General features: G+C 51.3%; 4 non-coding genes across 4 annotated transcripts; all 4 read right to left on the bottom strand.

Moving 5' to 3' along the window:
* Window positions 1–4918: 4918 nt before the first annotated feature.
* Window positions 4919–4990, bottom strand: TRNAD-GUC (transfer RNA aspartic acid (anticodon GUC)). Its single transcript has one exon. It is a non-coding gene; the product is annotated as a tRNA-Asp (tRNA).
* Window positions 4991–9304: 4314 nt separating this feature from the next.
* On the bottom strand, window positions 9305–9376 carry TRNAD-GUC (transfer RNA aspartic acid (anticodon GUC)). The gene has a single exon. It is a non-coding gene; the product is annotated as a tRNA-Asp (tRNA).
* Window positions 9377–13690: 4314 nt separating this feature from the next.
* TRNAD-GUC (transfer RNA aspartic acid (anticodon GUC)) lies at window positions 13691–13762 on the bottom strand. Its single transcript has one exon. It is a non-coding gene; the product is annotated as a tRNA-Asp (tRNA).
* Window positions 13763–18076: 4314 nt separating this feature from the next.
* TRNAD-GUC (transfer RNA aspartic acid (anticodon GUC)) lies at window positions 18077–18148 on the bottom strand. Its single transcript has one exon. It is a non-coding gene; the product is annotated as a tRNA-Asp (tRNA).
* Between the last annotated feature and the right edge of the window lie 2565 nt (window positions 18149–20713).

Below are 20713 nucleotides of genomic sequence, written 5' to 3' on the forward strand. Positions count from 1 at the left end.
GTGACGCGTCCTGGGAAGACCTCCCGTTGCAGCGGAATGAGCCCCACTTCCAGGGCGTGCTGGTAGCAAATTTCCCACAGCCCACAGGGAGCAAACGATCCCAGGTGTGATGTATCACCAGGAGAGGCTGAGATGAGAGTAAGGGTTCACGCGTGTGCCCGGACCGAGGTTAATGATGGGATTAGAGCTAGGGTTAGATGCAGGGAAAGAGTGAGAGTTATAATTAGGGATAAAGCTAACAGGTGATCATTACTCGTCATGTAACATGATACAAAGGGTCAGAAGAGGAACTGATTCAGGGTTACAATTTGGACTTCGCAGACAACAGGAGCACTAAATGGTGCTGAGGGGGACTCAATAAAGTGGACCGGCCGCCTAATGTAAGCAATTGTGCACAAATATTGTACGATGACTAGCGTTGCCGGTGCTTTTTTCTTAAAGAGTCAGTTCTTGGCACCCATTCCCTACTTGACTCAGCCTAATCTTCAAGAATATTTGTCAAGAACTAAAAAAAATCCAGAAAAGGTTTAACCTCCCCGTCGGGGAATTGAACCCCGGTCTCCCGGGTGACAGGCGGGGATACTGACCACTATACTAACGAGGAGACGTGAGGGCATGAAATGAACAGCTGCTGATGTCTGCACAGCATCCAGCGACCACCTAGATGGCCTAGGGGGTCTCATTTTCCCCCGTCAAACGGCTTGCCCGATCTAAGGCTAATTTCTTTCTTTTTATCGGCACCAGGCTTAAAACTCAGTTTAAGGCGATAGTTCCGGGCTATGTTTGACTCCAGAGTTGAATCTGTCATCCCGCATTTCCTCAGCAAATCAAGCTACCCATCTCAAGTCTCATGAGCTGAGGACGGCAAAGTCCCTGTGGGCTTAGGACAGTCAAAGAAACCCCTGGGCTGCATGCTAAGCCCCTTTTCGGCTTCACTTTCCGAATCCTGCCCTAGCTTGCGATTAGTTTTTTTCTCACTTCTTGCCCCCATCTCCCACCTTGCCTCATGGTCTCCCCTCCTCTGCGCACCTGACAGTTTGCCTGCCCTTCCACTGCCTGTCTCCAGACTTTCCAAGGAGAAAAGGCAAAGCACTAAAGCGGGCCGGGCAACGGGTCAAGTTCCGCTTTCGGCGACTAGCAGGGAGGTAGCGTGGCCGAGCGGTCTAAGGCGCTGGATTAAGGCTCCAGTCTCTTCGGAGGCGTGGGTTCAAATCCCACCGCTGCCACTTTTCCTGGCCTTGCATTTTAAAGAAGAACGTAACGTTGACCTCTTCCTTCATTAGTGCCACCTCTGTCGCAATGAGCAAGCGGATGGTATGCCACACCCTGCAGGAAAAAGGTTTCGCTTCTGACGTCTTGCTTTTCTGGACATCCAGTCTCAAGTTTCCCATCTGGAACGGCGCTCCCTGCTGCTTTGTGAAGGCTTGCTGCAAGAGCCTTCGAAACCCAGGAGCTCTTGCGTTGAGCTGTGACGCGTCCTGGGAAGACCTCCCGTTGCAGCGGAATGAGCCCCACTTCCAGGGCGTGCTGGTAGCAAATTTCCCACAGCCCACAGGGAGCAAACGATCCCAGGTGTGATGTATCACCAGGAGAGGCTGAGATGAGAGTAAGGGTTCACGCGTGTGCCCGGACCGAGGTTAATGATGGGATTAGAGCTAGGGTTAGATGCAGGGAAAGAGTGAGAGTTATAATTAGGGATAAAGCTAACAGGTGATCATTACTCGTCATGTAACATGATACAAAGGGTCAGAAGAGGAACTGATTCAGGGTTACAATTTGGACTTCGCAGACAACAGGAGCACTAAATGGTGCTGAGGGGGACTCAATAAAGTGGACCGGCCGCCTAATGTAAGCAATTGTGCACAAATATTGTACGATGACTAGCGTTGCCGGTGCTTTTTTCTTAAAGAGTCAGTTCTTGGCACCCATTCCCTACTTGACTCAGCCTAATCTTCAAGAATATTTGTCAAGAACTAAAAAAAATCCAGAAAAGGTTTAACCTCCCCGGTCTCCCGCGTGACAGGCGGGGATACTGACCACTATACTAACGAGGAGACGTGAGGGCATGAAATGAACAGCTGCTGATGTCTGCACAGCATCCAGCGACCACCTAGATGGCCTAGGGGGTCTCATTTTCCCCCGTCAAACGGCTTGCCCGATCTAAGGCTAATTTCTTTCTTTTTATCGGCACCAGGCTTAAAACTCAGTTTAAGGCGATAGTTCCGGGCTATGTTTGACTCCAGAGTTGAATCTGTCATCCCGCATTTCCTCAGCAAATCAAGCTACCCATCTCAAGTCTCATGAGCTGAGGACGGCAAAGTCCCTGTGGGCTTAGGACAGTCAAAGAAACCCCTGGGCTGCATGCTAAGCCCCTTTTCGGCTTCACTTTCCGAATCCTGCCCTAGCTTGCGATTAGTTTTTTTCTCACTTCTTGCCCCCAACTCCCACCTTGCCTCATGGTCTCCCCTCCTCTGCGCACCTGACAGTTTGCCTGCCCTTCCACTGCCTGTCTCCAGACTTTCCAAGGAGAAAAGGCAAAGCACTAAAGCGGGCCGGGCAACGGGTCAAGTTCCGCTTTCGGCGACTAGCAGGGAGGTAGCGTGGCCGAGCGGTCTAAGGTGCTGGATTAAGGCTCCAGTCTCTTCGGAGGCGTGGGTTCAAATCCCACCGCTGCCACTTTTCCTGGCCTTGCATTTTAAAGAAGAACGTAACGTTGACCTCTTCCTTCATTAGTGCCAGCTCTGTCGCAATGAGCAAGCGGATGGTATGCCACACCCTGCAGGAAAAAGGTTTCGCTTCTGACGTCTTGCTTTTCTGGACATCCAGTCTCAAGTTTCCCATCTGGAACGGCGCTCCCTGCTGCTTTGTGAAGGCTTGCTGCAAGAGCCTTCGAAACCCAGGAGCTCTTGCGTTGAGCTGTGACGCGTCCTGGGAAGACCTCCCGTTGCAGCGGAATGAGCCCCACTTCCAGGGCGTGCTGGTAGCAAATTTCCCACAGCCCACAGGGAGCAAACGATCCCAGGTGTGATGTATCACCAGGAGAGGCTGAGATGAGAGTAAGGGTTCACGCGTGTGCCCGGACCGAGGTTAATGATGGGATTAGAGCTAGGGTTAGATGCAGGGAAAGAGTGAGAGTTATAATTAGGGATAAAGCTAACAGGTGATCATTACTCGTCATGTAACATGATACAAAGGGTCAGAAGAGGAACTGATTCAGGGTTACAATTTGGACTTCGCAGACAACAGGAGCACTAAATGGTGCTGAGGGGGACTCAATAAAGTGGACCGGCCGCCTAATGTAAGCAATTGTGCACAAATATTGTACGATGACTAGCGTTGCCGGTGCTTTTTTCTTAAAGAGTCAGTTCTTGGCACCCATTCCCTACTTGACTCAGCCTAATCTTCAAGAATATTTGTCAAGAACTAAAAAAAATCCAGAAAAGGTTTAACCTCCCCGTCGGGGAATTGAACCCCGGTCTCCCGGGTGACAGGCGGGGATACTGACCACTATACTAACGAGGAGACGTGAGGGCATGAAATGAACAGCTGCTGATGTCTGCACAGCATCCAGCGACCACCTAGATGGCCTAGGGGGTCTCATTTTCCCCCGTCAAACGGCTTGCCCGATCTAAGGCTAATTTCTTTCTTTTTATCGGCACCAGGCTTAAAACTCAGTTTAAGGCGATAGTTCCGGGCTATGTTTGACTCCAGAGTTGAATCTGTCATCCCGCATTTCCTCAGCAAATCAAGCTACCCATCTCAAGTCTCATGAGCTGAGGACGGCAAAGTCCCTGTGGGCTTAGGACAGTCAAAGAAACCCCTGGGCTGCATGCTAAGCCCCTTTTCGGCTTCACTTTCCGAATCCTGCCCTAGCTTGCGATTAGTTTTTTTCTCACTTCTTGCCCCCATCTCCCACCTTGCCTCATGGTCTCCCCTCCTCTGCGCACCTGACAGTTTGCCTGCCCTTCCACTGCCTGTCTCCAGACTTTCCAAGGAGAAAAGGCAAAGCACTAAAGCGGGCCGGGCAACGGGTCAAGTTCCGCTTTCGGCGACTAGCAGGGAGGTAGCGTGGCCGAGCGGTCTAAGGCGCTGGATTAAGGCTCCAGTCTCTTCGGAGGCGTGGGTTCAAATCCCACCGCTGCCACTTTTCCTGGCCTTGCATTTTAAAGAAGAACGTAACGTTGACCTCTTCCTTCATTAGTGCCACCTCTGTCGCAATGAGCAAGCGGATGGTATGCCACACCCTGCAGGAAAAAGGTTTCGCTTCTGACGTCTTGCTTTTCTGGACATCCAGTCTCAAGTTTCCCATCTGGAACGGCGCTCCCTGCTGCTTTGTGAAGGCTTGCTGCAAGAGCCTTCGAAACCCAGGAGCTCTTGCGTTGAGCTGTGACGCGTCCTGGGAAGACCTCCCGTTGCAGCGGAATGAGCCCCACTTCCAGGGCGTGCTGGTAGCAAATTTCCCACAGCCCACAGGGAGCAAACGATCCCAGGTGTGATGTATCACCAGGAGAGGCTGAGATGAGAGTAAGGGTTCACGCGTGTGCCCGGACCGAGGTTAATGATGGGATTAGAGCTAGGGTTAGATGCAGGGAAAGAGTGAGAGTTATAATTAGGGATAAAGCTAACAGGTGATCATTACTCGTCATGTAACATGATACAAAGGGTCAGAAGAGGAACTGATTCAGGGTTACAATTTGGACTTCGCAGACAACAGGAGCACTAAATGGTGCTGAGGGGGACTCAATAAAGTGGACCGGCCGCCTAATGTAAGCAATTGTGCACAAATATTGTACGATGACTAGCGTTGCCGGTGCTTTTTTCTTAAAGAGTCAGTTCTTGGCACCCATTCCCTACTTGACTCAGCCTAATCTTCAAGAATATTTGTCAAGAACTAAAAAAAATCCAGAAAAGGTTTAACCTCCCCGTCGGGGAATTGAACCCCGGTCTCCCGCGTGACAGGCGGGGATACTGACCACTATACTAACGAGGAGACGTGAGGGCATGAAATGAACAGCTGCTGATGTCTGCACAGCATCCAGCGACCACCTAGATGGCCTAGGGGGTCTCATTTTCCCCCGTCAAACGGCTTGCCCGATCTAAGGCTAATTTCTTTCTTTTTATCGGCACCAGGCTTAAAACTCAGTTTAAGGCGATAGTTCCGGGCTATGTTTGACTCCAGAGTTGAATCTGTCATCCCGCATTTCCTCAGCAAATCAAGCTACCCATCTCAAGTCTCATGAGCTGAGGACGGCAAAGTCCCTGTGGGCTTAGGACAGTCAAAGAAACCCCTGGGCTGCATGCTAAGCCCCTTTTCGGCTTCACTTTCCGAATCCTGCCCTAGCTTGCGATTAGTTTTTTTCTCACTTCTTGCCCCCATCTCCCACCTTGCCTCATGGTCTCCCCTCCTCTGCGCACCTGACAGTTTGCCTGCCCTTCCACTGCCTGTCTCCAGACTTTCCAAGGAGAAAAGGCAAAGCACTAAAGCGGGCCGGGCAACGGGTCAAGTTCCGCTTTCGGCGACTAGCAGGGAGGTAGCGTGGCCGAGCGGTCTAAGGCGCTGGATTAAGGCTCCAGTCTCTTCGGAGGCGTGGGTTCAAATCCCACCGCTGCCACTTTTCCTGGCCTTGCATTTTAAAGAAGAACGTAACGTTGACCTCTTCCTTCATTAGTGCCACCTCTGTCGCAATGAGCAAGCGGATGGTATGCCACACCCTGCAGGAAAAAGGTTTCGCTTCTGACGTCTTGCTTTTCTGGACATCCAGTCTCAAGTTTCCCATCTGGAACGGCGCTCCCTGCTGCTTTGTGAAGGCTTGCTGCAAGAGCCTTCGAAACCCAGGAGCTCTTGCGTTGAGCTGTGACGCGTCCTGGGAAGACCTCCCGTTGCAGCGGAATGAGCCCCACTTCCAGGGCGTGCTGGTAGCAAATTTCCCACAGCCCACAGGGAGCAAACGATCCCAGGTGTGATGTATCACCAGGAGAGGCTGAGATGAGAGTAAGGGTTCACGCGTGTGCCCGGACCGAGGTTAATGATGGGATTAGAGCTAGGGTTAGATGCAGGGAAAGAGTGAGAGTTATAATTAGGGATAAAGCTAACAGGTGATCATTACTCGTCATGTAACATGATACAAAGGGTCAGAAGAGGAACTGATTCAGGGTTACAATTTGGACTTCGCAGACAACAGGAGCACTAAATGGTGCTGAGGGGGACTCAATAAAGTGGACCGGCCGCCTAATGTAAGCAATTGTGCACAAATATTGTACGATGACTAGCGTTGCCGGTGCTTTTTTCTTAAAGAGTCAGTTCTTGGCACCCATTCCCTACTTGACTCAGCCTAATCTTCAAGAATATTTGTCAAGAACTAAAAAAAATCCAGAAAAGGTTTAACCTCCCCGGTCTCCCGCGTGACAGGCGGGGATACTGACCACTATACTAACGAGGAGACGTGAGGGCATGAAATGAACAGCTGCTGATGTCTGCACAGCATCCAGCGACCACCTAGATGGCCTAGGGGGTCTCATTTTCCCCCGTCAAACGGCTTGCCCGATCTAAGGCTAATTTCTTTCTTTTTATCGGCACCAGGCTTAAAACTCAGTTTAAGGCGATAGTTCCGGGCTATGTTTGACTCCAGAGTTGAATCTGTCATCCCGCATTTCCTCAGCAAATCAAGCTACCCATCTCAAGTCTCATGAGCTGAGGACGGCAAAGTCCCTGTGGGCTTAGGACAGTCAAAGAAACCCCTGGGCTGCATGCTAAGCCCCTTTTCGGCTTCACTTTCCGAATCCTGCCCTAGCTTGCGATTAGTTTTTTTCTCACTTCTTGCCCCCAACTCCCACCTTGCCTCATGGTCTCCCCTCCTCTGCGCACCTGACAGTTTGCCTGCCCTTCCACTGCCTGTCTCCAGACTTTCCAAGGAGAAAAGGCAAAGCACTAAAGCGGGCCGGGCAACGGGTCAAGTTCCGCTTTCGGCGACTAGCAGGGAGGTAGCGTGGCCGAGCGGTCTAAGGTGCTGGATTAAGGCTCCAGTCTCTTCGGAGGCGTGGGTTCAAATCCCACCGCTGCCACTTTTCCTGGCCTTGCATTTTAAAGAAGAACGTAACGTTGACCTCTTCCTTCATTAGTGCCAGCTCTGTCGCAATGAGCAAGCGGATGGTATGCCACACCCTGCAGGAAAAAGGTTTCGCTTCTGACGTCTTGCTTTTCTGGACATCCAGTCTCAAGTTTCCCATCTGGAACGGCGCTCCCTGCTGCTTTGTGAAGGCTTGCTGCAAGAGCCTTCGAAACCCAGGAGCTCTTGCGTTGAGCTGTGACGCGTCCTGGGAAGACCTCCCGTTGCAGCGGAATGAGCCCCACTTCCAGGGCGTGCTGGTAGCAAATTTCCCACAGCCCACAGGGAGCAAACGATCCCAGGTGTGATGTATCACCAGGAGAGGCTGAGATGAGAGTAAGGGTTCACGCGTGTGCCCGGACCGAGGTTAATGATGGGATTAGAGCTAGGGTTAGATGCAGGGAAAGAGTGAGAGTTATAATTAGGGATAAAGCTAACAGGTGATCATTACTCGTCATGTAACATGATACAAAGGGTCAGAAGAGGAACTGATTCAGGGTTACAATTTGGACTTCGCAGACAACAGGAGCACTAAATGGTGCTGAGGGGGACTCAATAAAGTGGACCGGCCGCCTAATGTAAGCAATTGTGCACAAATATTGTACGATGACTAGCGTTGCCGGTGCTTTTTTCTTAAAGAGTCAGTTCTTGGCACCCATTCCCTACTTGACTCAGCCTAATCTTCAAGAATATTTGTCAAGAACTAAAAAAAATCCAGAAAAGGTTTAACCTCCCCGTCGGGGAATTGAACCCCGGTCTCCCGGGTGACAGGCGGGGATACTGACCACTATACTAACGAGGAGACGTGAGGGCATGAAATGAACAGCTGCTGATGTCTGCACAGCATCCAGCGACCACCTAGATGGCCTAGGGGGTCTCATTTTCCCCCGTCAAACGGCTTGCCCGATCTAAGGCTAATTTCTTTCTTTTTATCGGCACCAGGCTTAAAACTCAGTTTAAGGCGATAGTTCCGGGCTATGTTTGACTCCAGAGTTGAATCTGTCATCCCGCATTTCCTCAGCAAATCAAGCTACCCATCTCAAGTCTCATGAGCTGAGGACGGCAAAGTCCCTGTGGGCTTAGGACAGTCAAAGAAACCCCTGGGCTGCATGCTAAGCCCCTTTTCGGCTTCACTTTCCGAATCCTGCCCTAGCTTGCGATTAGTTTTTTTCTCACTTCTTGCCCCCATCTCCCACCTTGCCTCATGGTCTCCCCTCCTCTGCGCACCTGACAGTTTGCCTGCCCTTCCACTGCCTGTCTCCAGACTTTCCAAGGAGAAAAGGCAAAGCACTAAAGCGGGCCGGGCAACGGGTCAAGTTCCGCTTTCGGCGACTAGCAGGGAGGTAGCGTGGCCGAGCGGTCTAAGGCGCTGGATTAAGGCTCCAGTCTCTTCGGAGGCGTGGGTTCAAATCCCACCGCTGCCACTTTTCCTGGCCTTGCATTTTAAAGAAGAACGTAACGTTGACCTCTTCCTTCATTAGTGCCAGCTCTGTCGCAATGAGCAAGCGGATGGTATGCCACACCCTGCAGGAAAAAGGTTTCGCTTCTGACGTCTTGCTTTTCTGGACATCCAGTCTCAAGTTTCCCATCTGGAACGGCGCTCCCTGCTGCTTTGTGAAGGCTTGCTGCAAGAGCCTTCGAAACCCAGGAGCTCTTGCGTTGAGCTGTGACGCGTCCTGGGAAGACCTCCCGTTGCAGCGGAATGAGCCCCACTTCCAGGGCGTGCTGGTAGCAAATTTCCCACAGCCCACAGGGAGCAAACGATCCCAGGTGTGATGTATCACCAGGAGAGGCTGAGATGAGAGTAAGGGTTCACGCGTGTGCCCGGACCGAGGTTAATGATGGGATTAGAGCTAGGGTTAGATGCAGGGAAAGAGTGAGAGTTATAATTAGGGATAAAGCTAACAGGTGATCATTACTCGTCATGTAACATGATACAAAGGGTCAGAAGAGGAACTGATTCAGGGTTACAATTTGGACTTCGCAGACAACAGGAGCACTAAATGGTGCTGAGGGGGACTCAATAAAGTGGACCGGCCGCCTAATGTAAGCAATTGTGCACAAATATTGTACGATGACTAGCGTTGCCGGTGCTTTTTTCTTAAAGAGTCAGTTCTTGGCACCCATTCCCTACTTGACTCAGCCTAATCTTCAAGAATATTTGTCAAGAACTAAAAAAAATCCAGAAAAGGTTTAACCTCCCCGTCGGGGAATTGAACCCCGGTCTCCCGCGTGACAGGCGGGGATACTGACCACTATACTAACGAGGAGACGTGAGGGCATGAAATGAACAGCTGCTGATGTCTGCACAGCATCCAGCGACCACCTAGATGGCCTAGGGGGTCTCATTTTCCCCCGTCAAACGGCTTGCCCGATCTAAGGCTAATTTCTTTCTTTTTATCGGCACCAGGCTTAAAACTCAGTTTAAGGCGATAGTTCCGGGCTATGTTTGACTCCAGAGTTGAATCTGTCATCCCGCATTTCCTCAGCAAATCAAGCTACCCATCTCAAGTCTCATGAGCTGAGGACGGCAAAGTCCCTGTGGGCTTAGGACAGTCAAAGAAACCCCTGGGCTGCATGCTAAGCCCCTTTTCGGCTTCACTTTCCGAATCCTGCCCTAGCTTGCGATTAGTTTTTTTCTCACTTCTTGCCCCCATCTCCCACCTTGCCTCATGGTCTCCCCTCCTCTGCGCACCTGACAGTTTGCCTGCCCTTCCACTGCCTGTCTCCAGACTTTCCAAGGAGAAAAGGCAAAGCACTAAAGCGGGCCGGGCAACGGGTCAAGTTCCGCTTTCGGCGACTAGCAGGGAGGTAGCGTGGCCGAGCGGTCTAAGGCGCTGGATTAAGGCTCCAGTCTCTTCGGAGGCGTGGGTTCAAATCCCACCGCTGCCACTTTTCCTGGCCTTGCATTTTAAAGAAGAACGTAACGTTGACCTCTTCCTTCATTAGTGCCACCTCTGTCGCAATGAGCAAGCGGATGGTATGCCACACCCTGCAGGAAAAAGGTTTCGCTTCTGACGTCTTGCTTTTCTGGACATCCAGTCTCAAGTTTCCCATCTGGAACGGCGCTCCCTGCTGCTTTGTGAAGGCTTGCTGCAAGAGCCTTCGAAACCCAGGAGCTCTTGCGTTGAGCTGTGACGCGTCCTGGGAAGACCTCCCGTTGCAGCGGAATGAGCCCCACTTCCAGGGCGTGCTGGTAGCAAATTTCCCACAGCCCACAGGGAGCAAACGATCCCAGGTGTGATGTATCACCAGGAGAGGCTGAGATGAGAGTAAGGGTTCACGCGTGTGCCCGGACCGAGGTTAATGATGGGATTAGAGCTAGGGTTAGATGCAGGGAAAGAGTGAGAGTTATAATTAGGGATAAAGCTAACAGGTGATCATTACTCGTCATGTAACATGATACAAAGGGTCAGAAGAGGAACTGATTCAGGGTTACAATTTGGACTTCGCAGACAACAGGAGCACTAAATGGTGCTGAGGGGGACTCAATAAAGTGGACCGGCCGCCTAATGTAAGCAATTGTGCACAAATATTGTACGATGACTAGCGTTGCCGGTGCTTTTTTCTTAAAGAGTCAGTTCTTGGCACCCATTCCCTACTTGACTCAGCCTAATCTTCAAGAATATTTGTCAAGAACTAAAAAAAATCCAGAAAAGGTTTAACCTCCCCGGTCTCCCGCGTGACAGGCGGGGATACTGACCACTATACTAACGAGGAGACGTGAGGGCATGAAATGAACAGCTGCTGATGTCTGCACAGCATCCAGCGACCACCTAGATGGCCTAGGGGGTCTCATTTTCCCCCGTCAAACGGCTTGCCCGATCTAAGGCTAATTTCTTTCTTTTTATCGGCACCAGGCTTAAAACTCAGTTTAAGGCGATAGTTCCGGGCTATGTTTGACTCCAGAGTTGAATCTGTCATCCCGCATTTCCTCAGCAAATCAAGCTACCCATCTCAAGTCTCATGAGCTGAGGACGGCAAAGTCCCTGTGGGCTTAGGACAGTCAAAGAAACCCCTGGGCTGCATGCTAAGCCCCTTTTCGGCTTCACTTTCCGAATCCTGCCCTAGCTTGCGATTAGTTTTTTTCTCACTTCTTGCCCCCAACTCCCACCTTGCCTCATGGTCTCCCCTCCTCTGCGCACCTGACAGTTTGCCTGCCCTTCCACTGCCTGTCTCCAGACTTTCCAAGGAGAAAAGGCAAAGCACTAAAGCGGGCCGGGCAACGGGTCAAGTTCCGCTTTCGGCGACTAGCAGGGAGGTAGCGTGGCCGAGCGGTCTAAGGTGCTGGATTAAGGCTCCAGTCTCTTCGGAGGCGTGGGTTCAAATCCCACCGCTGCCACTTTTCCTGGCCTTGCATTTTAAAGAAGAACGTAACGTTGACCTCTTCCTTCATTAGTGCCAGCTCTGTCGCAATGAGCAAGCGGATGGTATGCCACACCCTGCAGGAAAAAGGTTTCGCTTCTGACGTCTTGCTTTTCTGGACATCCAGTCTCAAGTTTCCCATCTGGAACGGCGCTCCCTGCTGCTTTGTGAAGGCTTGCTGCAAGAGCCTTCGAAACCCAGGAGCTCTTGCGTTGAGCTGTGACGCGTCCTGGGAAGACCTCCCGTTGCAGCGGAATGAGCCCCACTTCCAGGGCGTGCTGGTAGCAAATTTCCCACAGCCCACAGGGAGCAAACGATCCCAGGTGTGATGTATCACCAGGAGAGGCTGAGATGAGAGTAAGGGTTCACGCGTGTGCCCGGACCGAGGTTAATGATGGGATTAGAGCTAGGGTTAGATGCAGGGAAAGAGTGAGAGTTATAATTAGGGATAAAGCTAACAGGTGATCATTACTCGTCATGTAACATGATACAAAGGGTCAGAAGAGGAACTGATTCAGGGTTACAATTTGGACTTCGCAGACAACAGGAGCACTAAATGGTGCTGAGGGGGACTCAATAAAGTGGACCGGCCGCCTAATGTAAGCAATTGTGCACAAATATTGTACGATGACTAGCGTTGCCGGTGCTTTTTTCTTAAAGAGTCAGTTCTTGGCACCCATTCCCTACTTGACTCAGCCTAATCTTCAAGAATATTTGTCAAGAACTAAAAAAAATCCAGAAAAGGTTTAACCTCCCCGTCGGGGAATTGAACCCCGGTCTCCCGGGTGACAGGCGGGGATACTGACCACTATACTAACGAGGAGACGTGAGGGCATGAAATGAACAGCTGCTGATGTCTGCACAGCATCCAGCGACCACCTAGATGGCCTAGGGGGTCTCATTTTCCCCCGTCAAACGGCTTGCCCGATCTAAGGCTAATTTCTTTCTTTTTATCGGCACCAGGCTTAAAACTCAGTTTAAGGCGATAGTTCCGGGCTATGTTTGACTCCAGAGTTGAATCTGTCATCCCGCATTTCCTCAGCAAATCAAGCTACCCATCTCAAGTCTCATGAGCTGAGGACGGCAAAGTCCCTGTGGGCTTAGGACAGTCAAAGAAACCCCTGGGCTGCATGCTAAGCCCCTTTTCGGCTTCACTTTCCGAATCCTGCCCTAGCTTGCGATTAGTTTTTTTCTCACTTCTTGCCCCCATCTCCCACCTTGCCTCATGGTCTCCCCTCCTCTGCGCACCTGACAGTTTGCCTGCCCTTCCACTGCCTGTCTCCAGACTTTCCAAGGAGAAAAGGCAAAGCACTAAAGCGGGCCGGGCAACGGGTCAAGTTCCGCTTTCGGCGACTAGCAGGGAGGTAGCGTGGCCGAGCGGTCTAAGGCGCTGGATTAAGGCTCCAGTCTCTTCGGAGGCGTGGGTTCAAATCCCACCGCTGCCACTTTTCCTGGCCTTGCATTTTAAAGAAGAACGTAACGTTGACCTCTTCCTTCATTAGTGCCACCTCTGTCGCAATGAGCAAGCGGATGGTATGCCACACCCTGCAGGAAAAAGGTTTCGCTTCTGACGTCTTGCTTTTCTGGACATCCAGTCTCAAGTTTCCCATCTGGAACGGCGCTCCCTGCTGCTTTGTGAAGGCTTGCTGCAAGAGCCTTCGAAACCCAGGAGCTCTTGCGTTGAGCTGTGACGCGTCCTGGGAAGACCTCCCGTTGCAGCGGAATGAGCCCCACTTCCAGGGCGTGCTGGTAGCAAATTTCCCACAGCCCACAGGGAGCAAACGATCCCAGGTGTGATGTATCACCAGGAGAGGCTGAGATGAGAGTAAGGGTTCACGCGTGTGCCCGGACCGAGGTTAATGATGGGATTAGAGCTAGGGTTAGATGCAGGGAAAGAGTGAGAGTTATAATTAGGGATAAAGCTAACAGGTGATCATTACTCGTCATGTAACATGATACAAAGGGTCAGAAGAGGAACTGATTCAGGGTTACAATTTGGACTTCGCAGACAACAGGAGCACTAAATGGTGCTGAGGGGGACTCAATAAAGTGGACCGGCCGCCTAATGTAAGCAATTGTGCACAAATATTGTACGATGACTAGCGTTGCCGGTGCTTTTTTCTTAAAGAGTCAGTTCTTGGCACCCATTCCCTACTTGACTCAGCCTAATCTTCAAGAATATTTGTCAAGAACTAAAAAAAATCCAGAAAAGGTTTAACCTCCCCGTCGGGGAATTGAACCCCGGTCTCCCGCGTGACAGGCGGGGATACTGACCACTATACTAACGAGGAGACGTGAGGGCATGAAATGAACAGCTGCTGATGTCTGCACAGCATCCAGCGACCACCTAGATGGCCTAGGGGGTCTCATTTTCCCCCGTCAAACGGCTTGCCCGATCTAAGGCTAATTTCTTTCTTTTTATCGGCACCAGGCTTAAAACTCAGTTTAAGGCGATAGTTCCGGGCTATGTTTGACTCCAGAGTTGAATCTGTCATCCCGCATTTCCTCAGCAAATCAAGCTACCCATCTCAAGTCTCATGAGCTGAGGACGGCAAAGTCCCTGTGGGCTTAGGACAGTCAAAGAAACCCCTGGGCTGCATGCTAAGCCCCTTTTCGGCTTCACTTTCCGAATCCTGCCCTAGCTTGCGATTAGTTTTTTTCTCACTTCTTGCCCCCATCTCCCACCTTGCCTCATGGTCTCCCCTCCTCTGCGCACCTGACAGTTTGCCTGCCCTTCCACTGCCTGTCTCCAGACTTTCCAAGGAGAAAAGGCAAAGCACTAAAGCGGGCCGGGCAACGGGTCAAGTTCCGCTTTCGGCGACTAGCAGGGAGGTAGCGTGGCCGAGCGGTCTAAGGCGCTGGATTAAGGCTCCAGTCTCTTCGGAGGCGTGGGTTCAAATCCCACCGCTGCCACTTTTCCTGGCCTTGCATTTTAAAGAAGAACGTAACGTTGACCTCTTCCTTCATTAGTGCCACCTCTGTCGCAATGAGCAAGCGGATGGTATGCCACACCCTGCAGGAAAAAGGTTTCGCTTCTGACGTCTTGCTTTTCTGGACATCCAGTCTCAAGTTTCCCATCTGGAACGGCGCTCCCTGCTGCTTTGTGAAGGCTTGCTGCAAGAGCCTTCGAAACCCAGGAGCTCTTGCGTTGAGCTGTGACGCGTCCTGGGAAGACCTCCCGTTGCAGCGGAATGAGCCCCACTTCCAGGGCGTGCTGGTAGCAAATTTCCCACAGCCCACAGGGAGCAAACGATCCCAGGTGTGATGTATCACCAGGAGAGGCTGAGATGAGAGTAAGGGTTCACGCGTGTGCCCGGACCGAGGTTAATGATGGGATTAGAGCTAGGGTTAGATGCAGGGAAAGAGTGAGAGTTATAATTAGGGATAAAGCTAACAGGTGATCATTACTCGTCATGTAACATGATACAAAGGGTCAGAAGAGGAACTGATTCAGGGTTACAATTTGGACTTCGCAGACAACAGGAGCACTAAATGGTGCTGAGGGGGACTCAATAAAGTGGACCGGCCGCCTAATGTAAGCAATTGTGCACAAATATTGTACGATGACTAGCGTTGCCGGTGCTTTTTTCTTAAAGAGTCAGTTCTTGGCACCCATTCCCTACTTGACTCAGCCTAATCTTCAAGAATATTTGTCAAGAACTAAAAAAAATCCAGAAAAGGTTTAACCTCCCCGGTCTCCCGCGTGACAGGCGGGGATACTGACCACTATACTAACGAGGAGACGTGAGGGCATGAAATGAACAGCTGCTGATGTCTGCACAGCATCCAGCGACCACCTAGATGGCCTAGGGGGTCTCATTTTCCCCCGTCAAACGGCTTGCCCGATCTAAGGCTAATTTCTTTCTTTTTATCGGCACCAGGCTTAAAACTCAGTTTAAGGCGATAGTTCCGGGCTATGTTTGACTCCAGAGTTGAATCTGTCATCCCGCATTTCCTCAGCAAATCAAGCTACCCATCTCAAGTCTCATGAGCTGAGGACGGCAAAGTCCCTGTGGGCTTAGGACAGTCAAAGAAACCCCTGGGCTGCATGCTAAGCCCCTTTTCGGCTTCACTTTCCGAATCCTGCCCTAGCTTGCGATTAGTTTTTTTCTCACTTCTTGCCCCCAACTCCCACCTTGCCTCATGGTCTCCCCTCCTCTGCGCACCTGACAGTTTGCCTGCCCTTCCACTGCCTGTCTCCAGACTTTCCAAGGAGAAAAGGCAAAGCACTAAAGCGGGCCGGGCAACGGGTCAAGTTCCGCTTTCGGCGACTAGCAGGGAGGTAGCGTGGCCGAGCGGTCTAAGGTGCTGGATTAAGGCTCCAGTCTCTTCGGAGGCGTGGGTTCAAATCCCACCGCTGCCACTTTTCCTGGCCTTGCATTTTAAAGAAGAACGTAACGTTGACCTCTTCCTTCATTAGTGCCAGCTCTGTCGCAATGAGCAAGCGGATGGTATGCCACACCCTGCAGGAAAAAGGTTTCGCTTCTGACGTCTTGCTTTTCTGGACATCCAGTCTCAAGTTTCCCATCTGGAACGGCGCTCCCTGCTGCTTTGTGAAGGCTTGCTGCAAGAGCCTTCGAAACCCAGGAGCTCTTGCGTTGAGCTGTGACGCGTCCTGGGAAGACCTCCCGTTGCAGCGGAATGAGCCCCACTTCCAGGGCGTGCTGGTAGCAAATTTCCCACAGCCCACAGGGAGCAAACGATCCCAGGTGTGATGTATCACCAGGAGAGGCTGAGATGAGAGTAAGGGTTCACGCGTGTGCCCGGACCGAGGTTAATGATGGGATTAGAGCTAGGGTTAGATGCAGGGAAAGAGTGAGAGTTATAATTAGGGATAAAGCTAACAGGTGATCATTACTCGTCATGTAACATGATACAAAGGGTCAGAAGAGGAACTGATTCAGGGTTACAATTTGGACTTCGCAGACAACAGGAGCACTAAATGGTGCTGAGGGGGACTCAATAAAGTGGACCGGCCGCCTAATGTAAGCAATTGTGCACAAATATTGTACGATGACTAGCGTTGCCGGTGCTTTTTTCTTAAAGAGTCAGTTCTTGGCACCCATTCCCTACTTGACTCAGCCTAATCTTCAAGAATATTTGTCAAGAACTAAAAAAAATCCAGAAAAGGTTTAACCTCCCCGTCGGGGAATTGAACCCCGGTCTCCCGGGTGACAGGCGGGGATACTGACCACTATACTAACGAGGAGACGTGAGGGCATGAAATGAACAGCTGCTGATGTCTGCACAGCATCCAGCGACCACCTAGATGGCCTAGGGGGTCTCATTTTCCCCCGTCAAACGGCTTGCCCGATCTAAGGCTAATTTCTTTCTTTTTATCGGCACCAGGCTTAAAACTCAGTTTAAGGCGATAGTTCCGGGCTATGTTTGACTCCAGAGTTGAATCTGTCATCCCGCATTTCCTCAGCAAATCAAGCTACCCATCTCAAGTCTCATGAGCTGAGGACGGCAAAGTCCCTGTGGGCTTAGGACAGTCAAAGAAACCCCTGGGCTGCATGCTAAGCCCCTTTTCGGCTTCACTTTCCGAATCCTGCCCTAGCTTGCGATTAGTTTTTTTCTCACTTCTTGCCCCCATCTCCCACCTTGCCTCATGGTCTCCCCTCCTCTGCGCACCTGACAGTTTGCCTGCCCTTCCACTGCCTGTCTCCAGACTTTCCAAGGAGAAAAGGCAAAGCACTAAAGCGGGCCGGGCAACGGGTCAAGTTCCGCTTTCGGCGACTAGCAGGGAGGTAGCGTGGCCGAGCGGTCTAAGGCGCTGGATTAAGGCTCCAGTCTCTTCGGAGGCGTGGGTTCAAATCCCACCGCTGCCACTTTTCCTGGCCTTGCATTTTAAAGAAGAACGTAACGTTGACCTCTTCCTTCATTAGTGCCACCTCTGTCGCAATGAGCAAGCGGATGGTATGCCACACCCTGCAGGAAAAAGGTTTCGCTTCTGACGTCTTGCTTTTCTGGACATCCAGTCTCAAGTTTCCCATCTGGAACGGCGCTCCCTGCTGCTTTGTGAAGGCTTGCTGCAAGAGCCTTCGAAACCCAGGAGCTCTTGCGTTGAGCTGTGACGCGTCCTGGGAAGACCTCCCGTTGCAGCGGAATGAGCCCCACTTCCAGGGCGTGCTGGTAGCAAATTTCCCACAGCCCACAGGGAGCAAACGATCCCAGGTGTGATGTATCACCAGGAGAGGCTGAGATGAGAGTAAGGGTTCACGCGTGTGCCCGGACCGAGGTTAATGATGGGATTAGAGCTAGGGTTAGATGCAGGGAAAGAGTGAGAGTTATAATTAGGGATAAAGCTAACAGGTGATCATTACTCGTCATGTAACATGATACAAAGGGTCAGAAGAGGAACTGATTCAGGGTTACAATTTGGACTTCGCAGACAACAGGAGCACTAAATGGTGCTGAGGGGGACTCAATAAAGTGGACCGGCCGCCTAATGTAAGCAATTGTGCACAAATATTGTACGATGACTAGCGTTGCCGGTGCTTTTTTCTTAAAGAGTCAGTTCTTGGCACCCATTCCCTACTTGACTCAGCCTAATCTTCAAGAATATTTGTCAAGAACTAAAAAAAATCCAGAAAAGGTTTAACCTCCCCGTCGGGGAATTGAACCCCGGTCTCCCGCGTGACAGGCGGGGATACTGACCACTATACTAACGAGGAGACGTGAGGGCATGAAATGAACAGCTGCTGATGTCTGCACAGCATCCAGCGACCACCTAGATGGCCTAGGGGGTCTCATTTTCCCCCGTCAAACGGCTTGCCCGATCTAAGGCTAATTTCTTTCTTTTTATCGGCACCAGGCTTAAAACTCAGTTTAAGGCGATAGTTCCGGGCTATGTTTGACTCCAGAGTTGAATCTGTCATCCCGCATTTCCTCAGCAAATCAAGCTACCCATCTCAAGTCTCATGAGCTGAGGACGGCAAAGTCCCTGTGGGCTTAGGACAGTCAAAGAAACCCCTGGGCTGCATGCTAAGCCCCTTTTCGGCTTCACTTTCCGAATCCTGCCCTAGCTTGCGATTAGTTTTTTTCTCACTTCTTGCCCCCAACTCCCACCTTGCCTCATGGTCTCCCCTCCTCTGCGCACCTGACAGTTTGCCTGCCCTTCCACTGCCTGTCTCCAGACTTTCCAAGGAGAAAAGGCAAAGCACTAAAGCGGGCCGGGCAACGGGTCAAGTTCCGCTTTCGGCGACTAGCAGGGAGGTAGCGTGGCCGAGCGGTCTAAGGTGCTGGATTAAGGCTCCAGTCTCTTCGGAGGCGTGGGTTCAAATCCCACCGCTGCCACTTTTCCTGGCCTTGCATTTTAAAGAAGAACGTAACGTTGACCTCTTCCTTCATTAGTGCCAGCTCTGTCGCAATGAGCAAGCGGATGGTATGCCACACCCTGCAGGAAAAAGGTTTCGCTTCTGACGTCTTGCTTTTCTGGACATCCAGTCTCAAGTTTCCCATCTGGAACGGCGCTCCCTGCTGCTTTGTGAAGGCTTGCTGCAAGAGCCTTCGAAACCCAGGAGCTCTTGCGTTGAGCTGTGACGCGTCCTGGGAAGACCTCCCGTTGCAGCGGAATGAGCCCCACTTCCAGGGCGTGCTGGTAGCAAATTTCCCACAGCCCACAGGGAGCAAACGATCCCAGGTGTGATGTATCACCAGGAGAGGCTGAGATGAGAGTAAGGGTTCACGCGTGTGCCCGGACCGAGGTTAATGATGGGATTAGAGCTAGGGTTAGATGCAGGGAAAGAGTGAGAGTTATAATTAGGGATAAAGCTAACAGGTGATCATTACTCGTCATGTAACATGATACAAAGGGTCAGAAGAGGAACTGATTCAGGGTTACAATTTGGACTTCGCAGACAACAGGAGCACTAAATGGTGCTGAGGGGGACTCAATAAAGTGGACCGGCCGCCTAATGTAAGCAATTGTGCACAAATATTGTACGATGACTAGCGTTGCCGGTGCTTTTTTCTTAAAGAGTCAGTTCTTGGCACCCATTCCCTACTTGACTCAGCCTAATCTTCAAGAATATTTGTCAAGAACTAAAAAAAATCCAGAAAAGGTTTAACCTCCCCGGTCTCCCGCGTGACAGGCGGGGATACTGACCACTATACTAACGAGGAGACGTGAGGGCATGAAATGAACAGCTGCTGATGTCTGCACAGCATCCAGCGACCACCTAGATGGCCTAGGGGGTCTCATTTTCCCCCGTCAAACGGCTTGCCCGATCTAAGGCTAATTTCTTTCTTTTTATCGGCACCAGGCTTAAAACTCAGTTTAAGGCGATAGTTCCGGGCTATGTTTGACTCCAGAGTTGAATCTGTCATCCCGCATTTCCTCAGCAAATCAAGCTACCCATCTCAAGTCTCATGAGCTGAGGACGGCAAAGTCCCTGTGGGCTTAGGACAGTCAAAGAAACCCCTGGGCTGCATGCTAAGCCCCTTTTCGGCTTCACTTTCCGAATCCTGCCCTAGCTTGCGATTAGTTTTTTTCTCACTTCTTGCCCCCAACTCCCACCTTGCCTCATGGTCTCCCCTCCTCTGCGCACCTGACAGTTTGCCTGCCCTTCCACTGCCTGTCTCCAGACTTTCCAAGGAGAAAAGGCAAAGCACTAAAGCGGGCCGGGCAACGGGTCAAGTTCCGCTTTCGGCGACTAGCAGGGAGGTAGCGTGGCCGAGCGGTCTAAGGTGCTGGATTAAGGCTCCAGTCTCTTCGGAGGCGTGGGTTCAAATCCCACCGCTGCCACTTTTCCTGGCCTTGCATTTTAAAGAAGAACGTAACGTTGACCTCTTCCTTCATTAGTGCCAGCTCTGTCGCAATGAGCAAGCGGATGGTATGCCACACCCTGCAGGAAAAAGGTTTCGCTTCTGACGTCTTGCTTTTCTGGACATCCAGTCTCAAGTTTCCCATCTGGAACGGCGCTCCCTGCTGCTTTGTGAAGGCTTGCTGCAAGAGCCTTCGAAACCCAGGAGCTCTTGCGTTGAGCTGTGACGCGTCCTGGGAAGACCTCCCGTTGCAGCGGAATGAGCCCCACTTCCAGGGCGTGCTGGTAGCAAATTTCCCACAGCCCACAGGGAGCAAACGATCCCAGGTGTGATGTATCACCAGGAGAGGCTGAGATGAGAGTAAGGGTTCACGCGTGTGCCCGGACCGAGGTTAATGATGGGATTAGAGCTAGGGTTAGATGCAGGGAAAGAGTGAGAGTTATAATTAGGGATAAAGCTAACAGGTGATCATT

This window comes from Ambystoma mexicanum, unplaced genomic scaffold (genome assembly GCF_040938575.1).
Source record: "Ambystoma mexicanum isolate Mex_15411 unplaced genomic scaffold, UKY_AmexF1_1 Mex_scaf20, whole genome shotgun sequence".
Lineage (NCBI taxonomy): Eukaryota > Metazoa > Chordata > Amphibia > Caudata > Ambystomatidae > Ambystoma > Ambystoma mexicanum.